This window comes from Artemia franciscana, chromosome 1, assembly GCF_032884065.1.
Source record: "Artemia franciscana chromosome 1, ASM3288406v1, whole genome shotgun sequence".
Taxonomy (NCBI): domain Eukaryota; kingdom Metazoa; phylum Arthropoda; class Branchiopoda; order Anostraca; family Artemiidae; genus Artemia; species Artemia franciscana.
Genome location: NC_088863.1, coordinates 26660267 through 26672577, shown reverse-complemented (window position 1 = coordinate 26672577; position 12311 = coordinate 26660267). Strand labels below are relative to the sequence as shown.

The 12311-nt window shown below is 34.1% G+C and overlaps 1 protein-coding gene across 2 annotated transcripts in view; it reads left to right on the top strand.

Moving 5' to 3' along the window:
- Positions 1-12311, top strand: part of LOC136027606 (histamine H1 receptor-like) — a 196157-nt gene that overhangs the window by 56898 nt on the left and 126948 nt on the right. The window lies entirely within an intron of this gene.

Sequence of the window (12311 nt, the reverse complement as noted above, 5' to 3'; positions counted from 1 at the left end):
GTTTATTATTAAGTTACGTATATTTTTTTAATAATAAAAATGTTTGTTAAAAATTAAAAGTTCTAGTTGCCTTTTTAAGTAACCAAAAAATTGGAGGGCAACTACGCCTCCTTCCCCACCCCTTGTTTCTCAAAATCGTCAGATCAAAATTAAGAGAAAGCCATTTAGCCAAAAAAAGAATTAGTATGCAAATTTAATCCGCAAATTTTGCGGAGGGGGAAACCCATTTCATATACGGAGTAATTTCTGTTCGTTTTAAGTTTTAATGTCGCTCCTTTTTTTAGTTAAAAAAGCTAGTTTCACCTAATGAAAAAAAGTCCAACCTAATGAATGACATTTATCGTGCTGTATCAGAATGAATGAAAGATTGCCGAGCTTCGGAAATTATCAGTGAAGATATTGTGATCGAGTTTATAATTCTATTTCCCTTGAATATAATGCCAAATTTGAAAAAAATTGAAACAACTCTTCAAAGACTTTATAATGCAGTGAACTTGCTTGAAAATAAAACGTCTAAAATTGAAGAAAGGGTTGACCAGCTTGAGCAGGAAACCAAACCCCAATGTGGAATTGATGGATAATCTTAACGAAGTGATAACACAAATAATGAGCTTGCAAGATTTCAAAAAATGGACCTCTTAAAGGCTAAGCGATTCCTCAAACTGCTACCCAAACTTATAATGTGAAAATTGTTCTGACCTGAAAAAAGTTTCAAGTTTGGATATTGCTCGAAAAGTGTTTGGAGCAAAAAATAGGTTGGCTAAGTCAGATGCATTTCTGTCTGAAAACCTAACTAAAAAGCGTCGCGATCTATTAAACGCGGCTCGTAGCACCTTTGGCCCAAGAAGTGTTCGGTCTGATCATAGACAAGCTCTAGCCAAAGTCTCGGGTGAAACTCGTATTCGTAAAATAATTTATTTCCATGAATATATTAGTATGTGACTTGTTAATATTTTTCTTGATTTGTAAATGCCTTCCTCAGGTCATTAGTTTTCATGTTTTTTCACAATTTCTTTTCTATTTCACTTCAATTTTTCACTTTAATCATTCATTTTTTTTCTTTCCATTCTCATGGTTTATTCCAATAATACCTGATGTGCAATCGGTTATTTATGTGTTTGTGATCCTTTGACAGGCTTTCCTTTTGAAATAGATTTAAGTAAAGATCTCTTTTTTTTTGTTCATCTGGTGACTTAGATAGACTCCAAGTAAAACCTGCTATTTTCAATATTTTAAGCCATGAGAAACGCCTTTGTGAGCTAAAAAATAATCCTTTTGACGTAATTAGTATCGTATACAATTCTGTGGGTCAGAGTAATCAAACTCCAATTAATATAAACACTTTCTAATAGTAAATATGTTTCGAATTCGGGGGGAAAGGAGGTTACCAAACGAAATTATTCGCTGACTGCACTTCAGCTTAACATTGAGGGTTTCTTCTCCTCAATTAAATAAAAAAAACAAGTTTTTTTAAATGAAAGTAAGGAGTGACATTTAAACTTAAAACGAACAGAAATTACTCCGTATATGAAAGGGGCTTTTCCTCCTCAACACCTCGCTCTTTACCCTAAAGTTTGACTCTTTCTCTTAACTCTACTTCTTAAAAAACGAAAAAACTTTAGCGTAAAGAGCGGGGTGTTGAGAAGGAAAAGCCCCTTTCATATACGGAGTAATTACTGTTCGTTTTAAGTTTTAATGTCGCTCCTTACTTTCATTTAAAAGACTTTTTTTTATTTAATTTCTGGACGTTTTTTAATTAATGCATGTTTTGATCTTGGCTCTCCGCACATAATTAATTAAAACGAAATTTGAATATTAATATTTTTTGGCTAAATGGCTTTCTCATAGTTTTAATCGGAAGATTTTGAGAAAAAAGGAGCAAGGGAGGAAGCCTAGTTGCCCTCCAATTTTTTGATTACTTAAAAAGCCAACTAGAACTTTTAATTTTTTATGAACATTTTCATTTGTAATAGATATACGTAATTTACGAATTAACTTACGTAGCGAACTTCCATTTTCGTATGTTTTTATTGCGTATATGAGGGGGTTCACCCCTCGTCGATATCTCGCTCTTTACAGTGAAGCTTAAATTTTGTCCCAATTCCTTAAGAATGACCCTTGAATCACAAAGGCCGTAGAATAAATAGTTGAAATTACCAAAAATACTTTAGCGTAAAGAGCGAGGTATTACGAGCAGAATAACCCCTCATATGCGTAATAATTTCTGTTCGTTTTAAGTTTTAATGCTGCTCCTCACTTTCAGTAGAAAAAATTTTCATATTTATTTTTTCATTGTTTTTTCAAATAATGCTAGAAAATCCTGCGCCCCCTTCATTGAAAGTCTCTTCCCCCATGAGAAGTTTTTCCATGGAAAGATCCTCCCAGGTAACCCCTCCACCCCAGCTCTCCCTCCCAAACCAAAAAAATCCCCCTGAAAATGTCCGTACACTTCCCATTACACCATTACTATATGTAAATACAGGTCAAAGTTTGTAACTTGCAACCCCTCCCACGGTGGCTGCAGGGGAGTAAGTTGTCCCCAAAGACATAGTTATTAGGTTTTTCGACTTCAGAATTTTGATCCGGTGACTTTGGGGAAACGTGAGCGTGGGAGGGGGCCTAGGTGCCCTACAATTTTTGATCACTTAAAAAGAGCACTAGAACTTTTAATTTCCGTTAGAAGGAGCCCTCTTGGAAAATTCTAAGACCACTTGGTCGACACGATCACCCCTGGGAAAAAAAAACAAAAACAAACAAACATATAAACATGCACCCGTGATTTGTCTTCTCGCAAAAAATACTAAGTTCCACATTTTTGTAGATAAGAGCTTGAAACTTTTACAGTAACTTTTACAGTGGGTTCTTTGATGCACTGAATGTGATGGTGTGGTTTTTGTTAAGATCGTGTGACTTTTAGGGGGTGTTTTCCCCTATTTTCCAAAACAAGGCAAATTTTCTCTGGCTCGTAACTTTTGAAAGGTAAGACTAATCTTGATCAAAGTTATATATTTAAAATCAGCATTAAAATGCTATTTTTTTTACGTAACTATTCGTATCAAAATTCCATTTTTTAGAGTTTCGGTTACTATTGAGTCGAGTCGCTCCTTTTTGTTAGTTAATCTCAGACGAGTTGTTTCAGTTGGAGAGCCTAATATTGTGGTTTATGTTAGAAATTTTTGGATTTTGGCCATGAAATACTATTGGATATCCATGGTTACAAAATGGAACATATAAACCGGTGCAAGACAGTTAAAGGAGGCCTTGCCATGTATATATCTCCTAATCTGCATTATTACTTGCGGGATGACTTATCAAGGAATTTGGAAGGTATTTTTGAGTCAATATTTATAGAAATTAGATCTAATGGTATTGATCTAATCACAGGCAATATTTATCGTTCTCCTAGTGGTGCGGTTCCGTGGATTCAAACTTTTTGGCTTCAGTTGCTGTTCTTTCAACCATGCTTGCCGCAGGAACTCTACCAACTACATCCATCCCAACACAAGTAACTAATGTTACAGCTTCTTTTATTGACAATATCTTCTCTACGCTTAGCTTGAAGGAAAACTCAATTTTATTTAGTGATATATCTGATCATTTTCTGATACATTCTCAGTTTAGCTTTACAAAGGGGAAGAGTAACCAGGCTCAAGTGTTTGATTCCTATTCTAGTAGCTTTAGTGAGAAAGAGTTATATCTTCTTGGGTCTAAAGTGGTGGAGAATTCATAGAGCTTGTTTGATAAGAACAAGGATTTTTCTTGATTTTTTTTTTAGTCCGTTTATGGAACCGTCAAAGAGGCTATTATTAGCTTTTGTAAAGTGCCACCTTCTAATCATAGGTCTAAAAAGAATATTCTTCTTAACCCATGGATGATATCCGGATTCCTCAAAAGCTGGAGAAGGAAAAATAACCTTTGGAGGGCTTATAAACGCGCCGAACTTTCAGCGAGTGCTATTTGTCTTTGTCAATTCAAGATCTATCGGAAAACATCTGATTTCTTTTGTAGGAAAGTCAAATCTCTCTATTATCTAAATAATTTTGCTGCACGTGGCAATGTTATTCGTAAAACTTGGAAGGTAATAAATTCTGTACTTAAACCTAGTTCTCAATCTAGCTACCTATGAGTCTGGTCATTGGTGATGAAGCTGTGGAGGGTGAGCTTAATATCTAAGAGGCATTCACTTCATTTTTCGTTACCATTGGTGAGGATATTGCTGCTACAGTTACTTTTGTCTCGACCAGAGCTGGAATTTAGATCTTACCTCGAGCCGTATTGTGTTAAGTCTATGTTTCTAGAGCAAGTAACAGTAAAAAAAACTACTAAAATTGTTAATGGCTTGAAAAACTCGTCCTCATTTGGACCAGATTTTATTCCTACTGAGGTAGTTAAATCTATTCATCTTTCAATATTTTTGCCTCTAACAATGCTTATTAATCTTTAATTTGATTGTGGTGTTTTTCCAAATGCTCTCAAGCGTGCTCGGATATTTGTTTCTTACAAAGATGGACCAAAAATGATCAAACAAATTATCAACCAATTTCAATTTTATTAGTATTTAGTAAAATCTTTGAAAAGGCTAGGCTTTCTCGTCTCCTTACTTTTCTAACATCTGAAAAAATTCTTCAGGATTTTCAATTTGGTTTCCGAATGAAGCACTCCACTGAACATGCCCGTATGACCCTTTTAAATTTTATAAATTCTACATTGGAATCAGGATTATTTCTGGCTCCTCTATTCCTAAATATTTGTAAGGCATTGGATTCCTTAACCCATGAAATTCTTCTCATTTTGGCATTGGGGTAATATATTTGCTTGGTTTCAGTCTTATTTGAATGATAGGGTAATTTCTCTTGATTTGCTTTTCCGTTGACCCTCACAAATGAAATTTGGCATCCCTCATGGATGAGTTTTATGGCTTGTGCTATTTTTGATTTATGTAAATGATCTCTTTTATGTAGTAAAAAACAGAAATTTATTAATTTCTGTAGACTTTGTCATCCTACGCCTTCCTTTGCCCATAGTACAAACTATAGCTTGCGATCTTTTGATATCTTTTTTTTAGTTTTGCTGATGACAGCACACTTGGTACTTCGGGAAATTACGAATCAGAGCTTCAATTAAATTTGTAAATTTGTTTGAAAGAGTAATTTTATGGCTTAATTCTAATTATCTTACCCTAAATTTTTCTAAGTCCAGTTTTTTTATATCTTCACGTGTTTCTTAGATTTATCCCCAGTTATCTGGAATTCCCCAACATAATGGGATAATTCATAGATCTAAAGACCGTGTGCAAGTTTTAATTTTTCTCAGCTTCAGGGTGACCCCCCCATCCCCTGAGTGTTCCACCATTTTTATTTCTGATCAGAATAATTATAATCTTCGCAATAACAGAAATAATATTGAAGTTCTTTTTAATCCTTGTGTAAGGTTAGATTTAAATCCTTTAGTTGCGAGTTATATTGCTGCCCGAATCAGCTCGAAGGTGCCACTAATTCGGTATGTTCTGAAAAAATCTAAGAAATTCTTTGGCTTATAAGTAGTTATTTTCTCTGTTTATTATATATATATATATATATATATATATATATATATATATATATATATATATATTGTTGGAGTAAATTTAATCTAATAATCTACTTAATTAATTTAGTCTATTCATTCTATCTAGTTTTGTTTTCAGTAGTTTTTATTTTAATTATATTTTCTTTTCTCCTTCTTTTTGCTCTTCTCTCTGTGAGTAAGTGATTTCTTCTCCTAGTAAGCGAGTCGTTTGTCTTCCCCTTCTTTACAAGCCAAAGAGCCTTTGGGGGAATCGTAAAATGTAATAATATATGTGCATTTCATGATGAATAAATCTTATCTTACCTCATCTTATTGGGCCAAGCCGCCCCTTATTTAGAATGTTTTAGAGGTAACTCTTTGATTAGAAAAAAAAAGACGACGAAAAGAAATATCCTCCTGCTCCAGCAATTGAGATAAACGAGCACTGGAACGAGGTCTAGCCCTAAAAATAATTGAAAGTGTTTTGTTATCATATATCTATTATTTGCATGTAATTATCCTAAATATTATTCCCCTCTGCTTGCGCAAAAGTTTCCCAAATGTTTTTCTAAGGTTTTGGGAACATCAAATTCAGTCTGTTGATAATTGTAAGCATTTTATTTTCCGATTACCTTTTTAAAACTCAAACTTAAAAAATATTTTGAATTCATCATTAAAACATTTTATTATTGCTTGTTTTTTCTCATTCTCAAAAATGCTTGCTACACATTGAGCTTAATGTGAAGAGGCTACAGTCACTCCTGGAATATCTGTGGTCAAGTAAATCAAAATTTTACTCTTTGCTCTGGCTAACTATTTTTTGCCAGGAGGCAACAAGCATGAAAATTTCTAATATCGCTATTACCGACATTTCAACGAATAATACTGATCTTAGTCCTTAAAGATAACTTTATAAGAGTTTAACCTAGTTCACTTTGATCAGAATTTCTTATTATAGAAATTTTTTTGCTATATTTACTTTTTACTATAAATATTAACTGATCAGAATATTTTACTATAATATGGAGGCAATGCGGAAATATCTCCGCAGCAAAGACATCGAAAGTAATTTACTAAATTTTTCTGCTGATTATATTTAACAAGATTAGACTGAAATAAATCCAGTGCATTGTCGTATTTAAAAGTAACAACATTCGAAAAGCCTAAAAATAATCGATTTTCAACAAAAATGGGAAATATAGTCAAAAAGCATTGTTTTGTTTCGAAATTCTAAGACTTCAACAAATTTGATATTTAAAGTCTATAGATGCAGTATATCTACCTTATTCGAGTTGACTGAACCTAGGTTATTAATGTACAAAGAAATTGTAACTATTCTACATTTCCAACTCTGTAATTCAACATTTGGTATAAACGTTGAAACTGGTCATGTTTGTATTTTAAGATTATTTCAGTAGTATCTACGTGAAGATAAGAAACCCGGTTATTTTTAGACTTCTTTAATGTTGCTTCTTTTAAATATAACAATGCACCCTAAGCTTCTGTGCTCTATAATGAGATATATTTCAATTCAAAACAAGAAAATGAAATTTCTTTGAAGTCCATTGTAGACGTTTACTTTTTTCGTAGAGATACAGTCTAGGACACAAAGCAAAAGAATTTAATCTTTTAAGTAAAAAAAAATTAAAAAAAATAAAAATGGAGAAATATCTTTTGACTGTGAGTTTCCTTTCATTTGTCTCTGACTGACCTTAGACTATATCCATCTCTTAATTAAATACTATAAAGTTCTGTATAAATACACCTACTAAAGATGTAACCTTTTTTTTTTTTTTTAATAAGATAGCCCTAATTTTTGCCAGAGCGATTCATGAAAGTTTACTCTCAAAGATTGTTCAATCTGACAAAATATCAAATTTGAAGATGATTTGACAACCTTCAAGAGATGCTATCACTGATGAAACTGAGACTATAATCCTTTTTGTGACATTAAACTATAAATCGAACAGTTCGTGGTAACGGACTGTGGTAAGGAACGACCCGGCTCTATAGTAACCGAAACTTTAAGAAAACAGAATTTTGATACCATTAGTTACATCAAAAGAATCGTATTTTAATGTTAATTTTAAATATATGTTTCATCGAGTTTAATCTTACCCATCAAAAGTTACGATTCCGAGAAAATTTGCCTTATTTTAGAAAATAGAGGGAAAAACCCTTAAAATTCATAGAACCTTAACAAAAATCACACCATCAGATTCAGATTATCAGAGAACCCTACTGTTAGGGTTTCAAGCTCCTATCTCCAAAAATTTGGAATTATGTATTTTTTTTACCAGAAGCCAGATCACGGATGTGTTTATTTTTTTTTCCCAGGGTGATCGTATCGACCCAGTGGTCCTAGAATGTTGCGAGAGGGTTCATTCTGACGGAAATTAAAATTTCTAGTGCCCCTTTTTAAGTTATCAAAAAATTGGAGGGTACCTAGGCCCCCTCCCACGCTAATTATTTTCCCCAAAGTCACCGGATCAAAATCTGAGATAGCCATTCTGTTCAACTTAGTCGAAAACCAAATAACCAGGTATTTGGGGATGATTTAATCCCCCACAGTCCCCGTGGGATGGGCTGAAAGTTACAAACTTCGACCATTGTTTACATATACTAATGCTCATTATGAAGTGTACAGACGCTTTCAGGGGGACTTTTTCGCGTTGGGATGGGAGTCGGTCGGGGGAGGGGGTTACGTAGGAGGATCTTTTCTTGGAGGAATTTGTCACGAGGGAAGAGAATTTCCATGAAGGGGGTGCAGGATTTTCTAGCATTATTTAAAAAACAATGAGAAACTAAATAAAAACAAATTACCTGGAAGTACTGAGTAGAATTAAACCTTAAAACAAACATGAAATATTACGTTTATAAGGGTGTTCGTCTCCTCCACAATACCTTGCTCTTTGCGCTAAAGTATTTTTAGTATTTTCAACTATTTATTCTACAGCCTTTGTGATTCAGGGGCTTTGTGATTCTTAAAGATTTGGGATAAAATTCAAGTTTAGTATAAAGAGCGAGGTATTGACGAGGGGGCAAACCCCTCATATACATAATAAAAATACACAAATTTAGAAGTTCGTTACGTAAGTTAATTCGCAAGGTATGTATGTTTATTATTAACAAAAAACGTTCGTACAAAAAATAGAAAATCTAGTTGCATTTCTAAGCAGCCAAAAATTGGAGGGCATTTAGGCCTCCTCCCCGCCCCTTTTTTAAAAAAATCATCCTATCAAAACTATGAGAAAGCCATTTAGAAAAAAAAAATACAAATTTTGTTTTAATTATTCACATTTCACAGTCGTAAAAACTGCTGGCTCGCAGATAAATTAAATAAAACAAAAGGTTTTTTTAACTGCAAGTAAGGAGCGACATCAAAACTTAAAACGAACAGAAAATACTCTGTATATGAAAGGGTTTGTCCCATCCACAACGACACCTCGCTCTTTACGCTAAAGTTTTTTTACTCGTTTAAAATGTAGGGTTGTGATAGAGTCAAGCTTTAGCGTAAAGAGCGGGTCGTTGCGGAGAGGAGAACCCCTTTCATATACGGAGTAATTTCTGTTCGTTTTAAGTTTTAATGTCGCTCCTTACTTGCAGCTGAAAAAACTTGTTTTTTATTTAATTTATCAAAGAGCCAGCAGTTTTTACGACTATGAAACATGTTTCAGCTAACTATTTATGCAGGGCATATCCTATCTGCAGAAGCTTATTACAATGAAAGAGTAGATTTGTTAGCCACAGCCCTTGTTTTTTGTTAGAGTGGGTCTACATTTGGCATAATCTACCCCAGTTTACCCCAGTTTTTCATTCTCCTGTTTACCGTTCGTTTTTCCTATCATCAAAGTTGCCCTTCCAGATTTCAATAAATGAGGAAACCTCTTCAATCGACCATTTCTGAGAATTTTAGAAGCTTTTTTCTCTTCCCTGGTAAGCTATATTTTTTTTTTTTTGTTAAAGAGTAGAAAGAGTAGATTTGTTAGCCACAACCCTTGTTTTTTGTTAGAGTGGGTCTACATTTGGCATAATCTACTCCAGTTTACCCCAGTTTTTCATTCTCCTGTTTACCGTTCGTTTTTCCTATCATCAAAGTTGCCCTTCCAGATTTCAATAAATGAGGAAACCTCTTCAATCGACCATTTCTGAGAATTTTTAGAAGCTTTTTTCTCTTCCCTGGTAAGCTATATTTTTTTTTCTTTTCAAATTGATTGCTTGAAAAGGCTCCCAAAAAATGAAAATAACCTTCTTCACTTCCCGTTTTTTGGCATGCAGGCCCGTACCAGTTTCGAAGAAAGCGCAGAATGTAGAAGTGTCTTTAGAATAGAAAAGCTTAGTGAAATTTGTACAAATAAACCTCAGTCTTAACAACTAATTTTTGCGTCGCATCGTTAGAACAGGAAACTTTTAGAAGACATTAGTCGTAAACATTTAGTGAACCTTCTGCGTTTTCAGGTTTCTGGTAGTTGGTATTGATCAGCTCTTAGCTAATAAAGAACTACTGTCAGGGATAGGAAATCAAACAGTTCGTGGTAACGAACTATAGTAAGGAGCGACCCAGCTCAATAGTAACCAAAACTCTAATAAATAGAATTTTGATACCAATAGTTACATCAAAAGAATCGAATTTTAATGCTAATTTTAAATGTGTAAGTTTCATCAAGATCAGTTATACCCATCAAAAGTTACGAGCCTGAGAAAATTTGCTTCATTTTAGAAAATAGGGGAAAATAACCCCTAAAAGTCATACAATCTTAACGAAATTCGCACCATCAGATTCAGCGTATCAGAGAAACCTACTGTAGAAGCTTCAAACTCCTATCTACAAAAATGTGGAATTTCACATTTTTTGCCAGAAGACAGATCACGGATGCGTTTATTCGTTTTTTTGTTTTTTGTTTGTTTTTTCCCCCAGGAGTGATCGTATCGACTGAGTGGTCCTAGAATGTCTCAAGAAGGCTCATTCCGACGGAAATTAAAAGTTCTAGTGTCCTTTTTACGTAACCAAAAATTGGAGGGCACCTAGGCCCCCTCCCACGCTCAGTTTTTCCCAAAAGTCACCAGATCAAAATTCTGAGATATCCGTTTTATTTACCATAGTCGAAAACCTACTATGTCTTTAAGGACGACTTACTCCCCCCCCCAGTCCCCGTGGGAGGGGCTGCAAGTTACAAACTTTGACCTGTGTTTACATATAGTAATGGTTACTGGGAAGTGTACAGACGTTTTCAAGGGGATTTGTTTTGGCATAGGGCGGAGAGTTGGGGGGCTACGTGGGAGGATATTTCCGTGGAGGAACTTCTCATGGGGGAAAAGGGGGCGCAGGATTTTCTAGCATTATTTGAAAAAACAGTGAAAAATAAATATGAAAAGTTTTTTCTACTGAAAGTAAGAAGCAACATTAAAACTTAAAACGAACAAAAATTGTTACGCATATGAGGGGTTTACCTCTTCGTTATACCTCACTCTTTACGCTGAAGTATTTTTAGTAATTGCAACTATTTATTCTACGGCCTTTGTGATTCAGAGGTCATTCTTAAGGAATTGGGGCAAAACTTAAAGTGTAAAGAGCGAGGTATCGACGAGGGTTGAACCCCCTCATATACGCAATAAAAACATACGAATATAGAAGTTCGTTATACAAGTTAATTTGTAAGTTACATATATTTTTTCCAATGAAAACGTTTGTAAAAAAATTAGAAGTTTTAGTTGCCTTTTTAAGTAATCAAAAAATTGAAGGGCAATTAGGCCTCCTCCCTCGCTCTTTTTTCTCAAAATCTTCCGATTAATTGCAATTAATTAATATGCAAATTTTGTTTTAATTATTTATGTGCGGAGAGCCAAGATCAAAACATGCATTAATTCAAAAATGTCCAGAAATTAAATAATAAAAAAAAGTTTTTTTTTAAATGAAAATAAGGAGCAGCATTAAAACTTAAAACGAACAGAAATTACTCCGTATATGAAAGGGGCTTTTCCTCCTTAACGCCCTGCTCTTTACGCTAAAGTTTCTTACTGTTTTAAAAAGTAGATTTAAGAGAAAGAGTCAAACTTTAGCGTAAAGAGCGGGGCGTTGAGGGGGAAAAGCCCTTTCATATTTTGAGTAATTTCTGTTCGTTTTAAGTTTTAATGTTGCTCCTTACTTTCATTTACAAAAACTTGCTTTTTTTTATTTGATTCACAGACATAAAGCTGTAAGCGTATTAAGCTGTTACTAATTGGAATATTGATGATCAAATGTAATACGTGCGTTTCGAAGCAGCATAAGTCAACATTGGACCACAAAATGGTGTATGCATCTTGTCGGGATATAAACTGGTCAAGTATATGCTATGGTCGGGGATTTAACCTCATATCCAAGAAAAATACTAGATAATGTGGGCATTTTATGAAATGAATCGAAGTTTCCGCCAATATTAATACGGACGGCTACCCCTCCATTGACACTAAAAATGAATTTGAATGGAAACTACTCCGAAAAATATCTCTCATATAGTGAACCATTCAAGATATTATCTCTTCTATGTGCCATAAGTACTTCTCTAAGCCACTTCCTTTGGGAAGCATCAATTTGTTGTTTCTCCAGGGAACTTTCTTAACGCGATGCTTTCCACCTTTAGAATCTTTGCCTGCAATTAGAATGACCAATGTTTTGAAATTAAATTCTCGTATTCTTGCAAGCTTTCTCTTACTTAGAAAAGTACGTATCAACTTTTGGCCATTCTATGTTACCAATGTAAACCAATTTGTATGAAGATTTT